This window comes from Tupaia chinensis, unplaced genomic scaffold (assembly GCF_000334495.1).
Source record: "Tupaia chinensis unplaced genomic scaffold, TupChi_1.0 Scaffold000013_1, whole genome shotgun sequence".
NCBI classification, from domain to species: Eukaryota; Metazoa; Chordata; class Mammalia; order Scandentia; family Tupaiidae; genus Tupaia; species Tupaia belangeri.
Window position 1 is genome coordinate 118,829 of NW_006159443.1, and position 6,210 is coordinate 125,038.

Sequence of the window (6,210 nt, forward strand, 5' to 3'; positions counted from 1 at the left end):
TCTTCTGATCCCTATAATGAATATTTTTTTTTTCTTTTTTTTTTTTTTTGGAAAGAATTTTTCACTATAGGGCTCGTGTGCTCTCCAGACAGAGAGAGACAGAGAGACAGAAAGCAAGAAATCACCCCCCAGGGGAGATGGTCACACCGCAATCCCTTCTCCTCCATTCTCCTCTCGGGATCTTGGGCATGCATGCACACGCGCCCGACGTGAGTTTTAAGCCACCGGGTCCGGGACGCAAACCGCAGTCGACTACGTGGGAGTCCAGCGACATAGCCATTACGCTAACTGCTAGTTCTCCCCTCCTTTACTTTTTAAGGCTAATATCTGAAGAAAACACTCTACTAGCCTAACCAGAAATACTAATCGATTTAGTTTTTTTATACTTAAAACTGTACTGGGTGCTGAGAATTATACAAAATAAATACTTCTTGGGGCTTGCAGATAGTGTAATGATTACGTTGTTGGACTCCCAACAACGTTGGGACTGCCGTTCGAGTCCCAGACCTGGCAGTTTAAAATTCACATGTGGCACATGTGCATGCATGCCCAAAATCCTGAGAGGAGAATGGAGAAGGCCCTCCCCATGGGGAATGATTTCTCATTTTCTGTCTCTGTCTCTCCAGCAAGCACACATGCCCTATTGCAAAAATCTCTCTCTAAAAAATAATAATAATAAAATAAATAAATACTTCTCTGACCTCTAAAGAAGTTTTGGGTTGTACTCATGACTGAAAAGCTTCTGGTGGTCTTTGTTTTAATACTATCACCTTTCAATGATTCTACCTCCAAATACCATTAAAATGAGGATTAGGTTTCAACCTTAGAATTCTAACAGGAAACCAAAATTTTATCTCGGATGCCATGTTTTTATTTGAAATGCATGCTAAAATATGGACTGGAAAATACTTTAACAAAAGAAAAGGATTAGACATAGAAATGAGGCAAAATTTTTGATTATTATATGTGGTCGACAAGTATATGGGAGTTTATATTGCTGTTCTCTCTATATGTTAAAAATTTTTTATTAAAAAAAAAAAAAAAAGCCTATTGGCCAGAACCGCCATCTTCCAATAATTCACCAAAATGATGAACACAAAGGAAAAGAGGAGAGGCATCTGGTATATGTTCTCTCGGCTTTTTAGAAAACATGGAGTGGTTCCTTTGGCAACATACTTGTGAATCTATAAGAAAGGTGGTATTGTAGACATCAGGCAATGGGTACTCTTCAAAACTGGAAAAATCTACAGTGTTACTCAGCATGCTGTTGGCATTGTTGTAAACAGTCAAGGGTTAGATTATTGCCAAGAGAATTAATATTCATATTGAGTATATTAAGCATTCTAAGAGCAGAGATAGCTTCTTAATACATGTGGAGGAAAATGATTAGAAAAAGAAGGAAGCCAAAGAGAAAGCCTGGGTTCAGCTGAAGCACCAGCCTGCTCCACCTAGAGAAGCACACTTTGTGAGAACCAATGGAAAGGAGCCTGAGCTTCTGGAACCTATTCCCTATGAATTCATGGCATGATAGGTGTTAAAAATAAACTAATCATGGGGCCAGCTGGTGGTGTGGTGTTTAAGGGCACTAGACTCCCACATGACCGACTGCAGTTTGAGTCTCAGACCTGGGGGCTTGCTTTCTCACTTGCTTGCTCTCTCTCTCTCTCTTTGTCCCTGGTCAAATTTTAAAAATAAATAAAGTTAAATAAAATAATTTTTAAAAAAAAGCAATCCATGGTCTATAAAAATGTTTTCCATAAATAAATAAATAAATAAATCCCCAAAAACACGGTTCCTGACTCTAGGAGACTCAGTCCAATGAAGGCAACAAATGAAAATACATAAAATATTTAAACACTAAACAGTTACTAAGCTACATAGCAAAGAATGTATTATGGGTTTAGAGAATGGCAGATGGGTTGCAATGGGTAAGGAATGTCTATCAAAAAGGCAAGACTTGGGGCCAGCAGGTGGTATAGTGGTTAAGGCACTAGACTCCCACATGGCTGACTATGGTTTGAGTCCTGCACCTGAAGACTTGAAACTTAACGCTGGGCGCATGTGGCATAGTCATCTCCGCCCCGCTGACCCGGGGGAGTGGGGGGGTGGTGTCGATTTCTCACTTTCTGTGTCTCCAGCAAGCATACACACCCTATAGCAAAAAATCTCTCTCTAAACGAAAAAAAGTCAGGACTTATGCCCAGCTTTGAAGTTTGGAGACTTCATTGAGGAGGTTGGCATTCTAAGTGAAAGTAAATATCTTTTGAGGCATTAGAACTAAGTGGTTCTTTCCGTTTCAGTCTCTTTTCTCCAGTAATAGCCCACATCATATACTGCTCTGGAAACTTAGTGGCTTCCTTAAATTCATCAGAGAAAAATTCCTCTGTGATTTTCACCTGTTTCCCAATTGTGACCATCATCAGCCTACTTTATAACTGCTTAGCAGGAATCCACTATATTACCATCTGCTCTAAGCACAAAGGCCTCTTCTTTTTAAAGAATTATTTAATTTTACTCATCATTACTATTTAACTTGATGAGAGAGAGAAAGTGAGAAAGCAAGCTTCCAGGTCCAGGACTCAATCTGTGATTAGCCATGTGGGAGTCTAGTGCCTTAACCATTACTCCACCTGCCAGCCCCTGCAAAGGCCCGTTCTTAGTCTGAGTATTTAGTGGGAAATTGTCAAGGCTGTCACACTGCCATGTGGTAAGAAACATCAAGAACAAGAGGAACCTGAAGGGAACACTTTCATATTGGATTTCTCATATTCCTAAATTCCCTTGACTTCAACTACTACTACTAAACTGTGCCAGGAAATGTAGATGTACTTGTCCTTGAGGGAGTTAGGAGTTCCTTAGTGATTTTTTTTTTTTTTAACTTGAAAAGACGTGGAAGTATAAACAGTTGAAAGTCCCCTGCCTTGTATTCTAGGTCTCTGTCCACTTGCCCTTTTTTTGGTGTAGGCATTCCACAGTGATTGTGCCATGTCACCAGCTATTATGATGAGACTTATAAAAACAGCTGTCCCTTCCCTTAGCTACTAACTCACCGTAATAGTATGTAAAGCTCTATGTGTAAAACTCTGTAGGTCATTTTTTATCAAACTTGGTTATAATTGTATTAATGACTTTTCTTTCTATAAATATGTGTTTAGGAGTGTTAAGTGTTGTGTCATTTTGTCTTCAGTGAGATCTATGGGTTTCATAATGCTTTCCTGCCTGTTGTCCATTTTACTGTATGCAACCCCAAGGCTTGTTGTTATGGACAAATTCACCCATGTCCTAGCTCCTTTGAGGGAAGATAAAAAGTCTAGATATTCTCAGGACAGTAAGCACTATTTCCTTTTACTGGTATATGAAAAGAAGTTCTCCGAAGAGGAAAGAACAGACTTGTGTATTGTTCCCTTTTTTTTTGTATGTGTGTTTCTTGAGCCATCTCACCTGTTCCCTTGGCTTTAATCATATACATGTATGTTAGAAATTATAAAGTAAAACCTCTTTGACCACACTTTCTCTCCTGAACTGCAGAGTCATGTTTCCATCTACCTTTTTTGTAACCTCACGAGAGATCTTTTATCTTAAATTCACCACAAAGCATAGTGGTTAAGAGCTGAACTCTGGAGATAAACTGTGTGGATTCAAATGTTGCTTTTACTCTGTCCCTCCTTTTCCCATCCAATTTATTTTTCACCAAACTCAAAACTCTTTTAATATTATATAAGTCAGATCAGTTATGTATCCTGCCTAAAAGGATCCAAGTGGGTTTTTTTTTTTTTAATGAAATGCAGACTTTTCACAAGCTAATCTACACCTACCTCTTCCATTTCATCACATAATTACTCCACTATCTCTAATAGCCTTCTTCTGTTTCTAAAGCATGCTGGACTTGTTTCCTCTGCTTGGAATGTTGTTTCCAGATCTGTCCTCAGGTCCACTGAGGCCTCTTCTGATCATTTCATCCAAAGCAGCCTTCTCCCTCAGCACTTTTCTGCTTCCCTACTTTGTCTAACAAGACCGTAATAATAAAATCATAGTGCGGTGAAGCAGTAGAATGTGGTAATTATGAACACAGGTTCTATTGGGCCATAGGAAAAGTTGTGATTTATTTTGCATAGAAAAATAAGTCATGGCTTTTCAATGACGCAACAGAACCAGACGCCCTAGGACTCATCACTGGCTTTGTCAACTTACTAACACTGATTTGAGAGAAGATACTTAACTTTCCTATATCTTAGTTTTCGTCTTCTGTGTAATGGGGCCAGTAGTACTAGCTTCCTTTTGGATTGTAGTCGTGGTTAAAAGAATTTAAATTTGAAATGCATTTATAACAGTGTCCATAGTTAACACTCAGCCAGTGTTCTAGTACTGTTTTCTTCATAACTCTTATCACTGTTTAAAATGATCTGTTCATGTAATTGCTTGACCTAATATCTCAATACCTGGAAAATACTTGATAAATGTTTGAATAATTCAATTAATGCATAAATAAATAACATTGGATACATTACTTAATCTTCTTGGAGCATTGCTTTCTTTATATAAATTGTAGAAAATGTGTTATTGTGAGTATTAAAGGGAATAATTTATGTCCTTAGCACAATGCAAAACATAAAAAGTACAGGTAGGTTAGGTAGAGTGTTTGTATGTGTGTTTAAGTAATTGTGTCCATTATCCCCCCATCCCACACAAAAGCTTATTTATCCTCTGGCTTGTTTCTTTCTTAATGATTTTTTTCTTTTTTTTTTAAACAGATTTTTTTTCTATAGGGTGCATGTATTCACCAGAGAAACAAAGTGAGAAATAGCCCCCACAGGGAGGATGGCCACGCCACAATCCCATCTTCTCCATTCTCCTCTTGGGATCATGGTCATACAGGCACATAGACCCAGTGTGAGTTTCAAGCTGCTGGGTCCCAGACTTGAACCTGGGAGTTCAGTAACGTCACCCTTACACCGTCTACAACTCCTCCTTTTTAATGCCTTTACTACTCATTAGCTACCTATAATAAAACCTTAAACTTTCTATTAGGTTTTCAGGAAAGTTATGACGCATTTTTCTGTTTTTCTATCCAAAAATGCATCATGACTTTCCAGATAACCCAATCTATGTCTCTTCTTTCTCCGCACTTCACACTTCTTATTTACTATGTTCCTTCTGATGTACTTCTCTTAAATGCCTTTGTAATGCACCATCTTCTCATTCCCACTCGTTTAGATCAATTATTTCTTGCTCATTAGCCTATTGTCACAACCTTCTGACTGCTTACTTTTCTTTCCTACGCTGGACCCTCAAGCATTTCCTTTATTGTTGCTTGAATTCTGGAATATAAATTTGATCATCTCATTTTCCTGCTTAATAACCTTTGATGAGTTCCCATTGCCTACATATTAAAGCCCAAATTTCTTAATATCAGAGACAAGGCTCTTTATTACATCCACTTAACCTTTTTGTCTCTTCTCTAGTTTCATTCTCCTTATTCTCTGCTCTGGCCAGGCTGAATTTCTCACATGGGCCATGTTGTGGCCATGTCATGTATCTTTGCTTCTGTCTTTTCCTTTTCTTTCCCTGGTTTTCCCCATTAGCCTCTTTTTTTCTTTGTTCTTACTAATAAATGCCTATCCATTTTTTGATATCTAGCTCAGTTGTCACTATTTCTGAGGCCTACTATAATTTTTGCAGATAAAGGGAGCATTTACCTTTTGTTCTTCTGATTGTTCTTATACCGTATTGTTAAGATTATGTGTTTGCTGACTAATTCCATGACTGTTGTGCCCAGTCAATCTGCTAGCTCAGTGGCACAAAGCCATATTTTTTAAAATGCATGCATATCTTGGGCCAGCTGATGGCATAGTGGTTAAGACAGCTGGATACCACATGGCCAGCTGTGCTGCTTGAATTCTGGCCCTGGCAGCTTGAGAAAAATTTTGGGCTTTGGGAATAGCAGGAGGCATAGTGGTTAAGGTGCTGGACACTTCCGCATAGCTGACCACAGTTCGAATCCCAGACCTGGTGGCTTGCTTCCTCACTTTCCCTCTCTCTCTCTCTCTCTCTCTCTCTCTCTCTCTCTGGTCAAATTAAAATTAATGAATAAATTTTTAAAATAAAGTAAATAATTATTTAAAAAAAAAATTCCAGGCTTGCCTAAAGTCCTTAGAGTAGAATGTACGAGAAGGTACTGCAGCATGGCCATCAGCCCTGAGGAGTGTTCTC

General features: G+C 38.6%; 1 protein-coding gene across 1 annotated transcript in view; it reads left to right on the forward strand.

Annotated features, from left to right (window-relative positions):
• The window catches only part of OBI1 (ORC ubiquitin ligase 1), a 51,384-nt gene that overhangs the window by 29,611 nt on the left and 15,563 nt on the right, over nucleotides 1–6,210 (forward strand). The window lies entirely within an intron of this gene.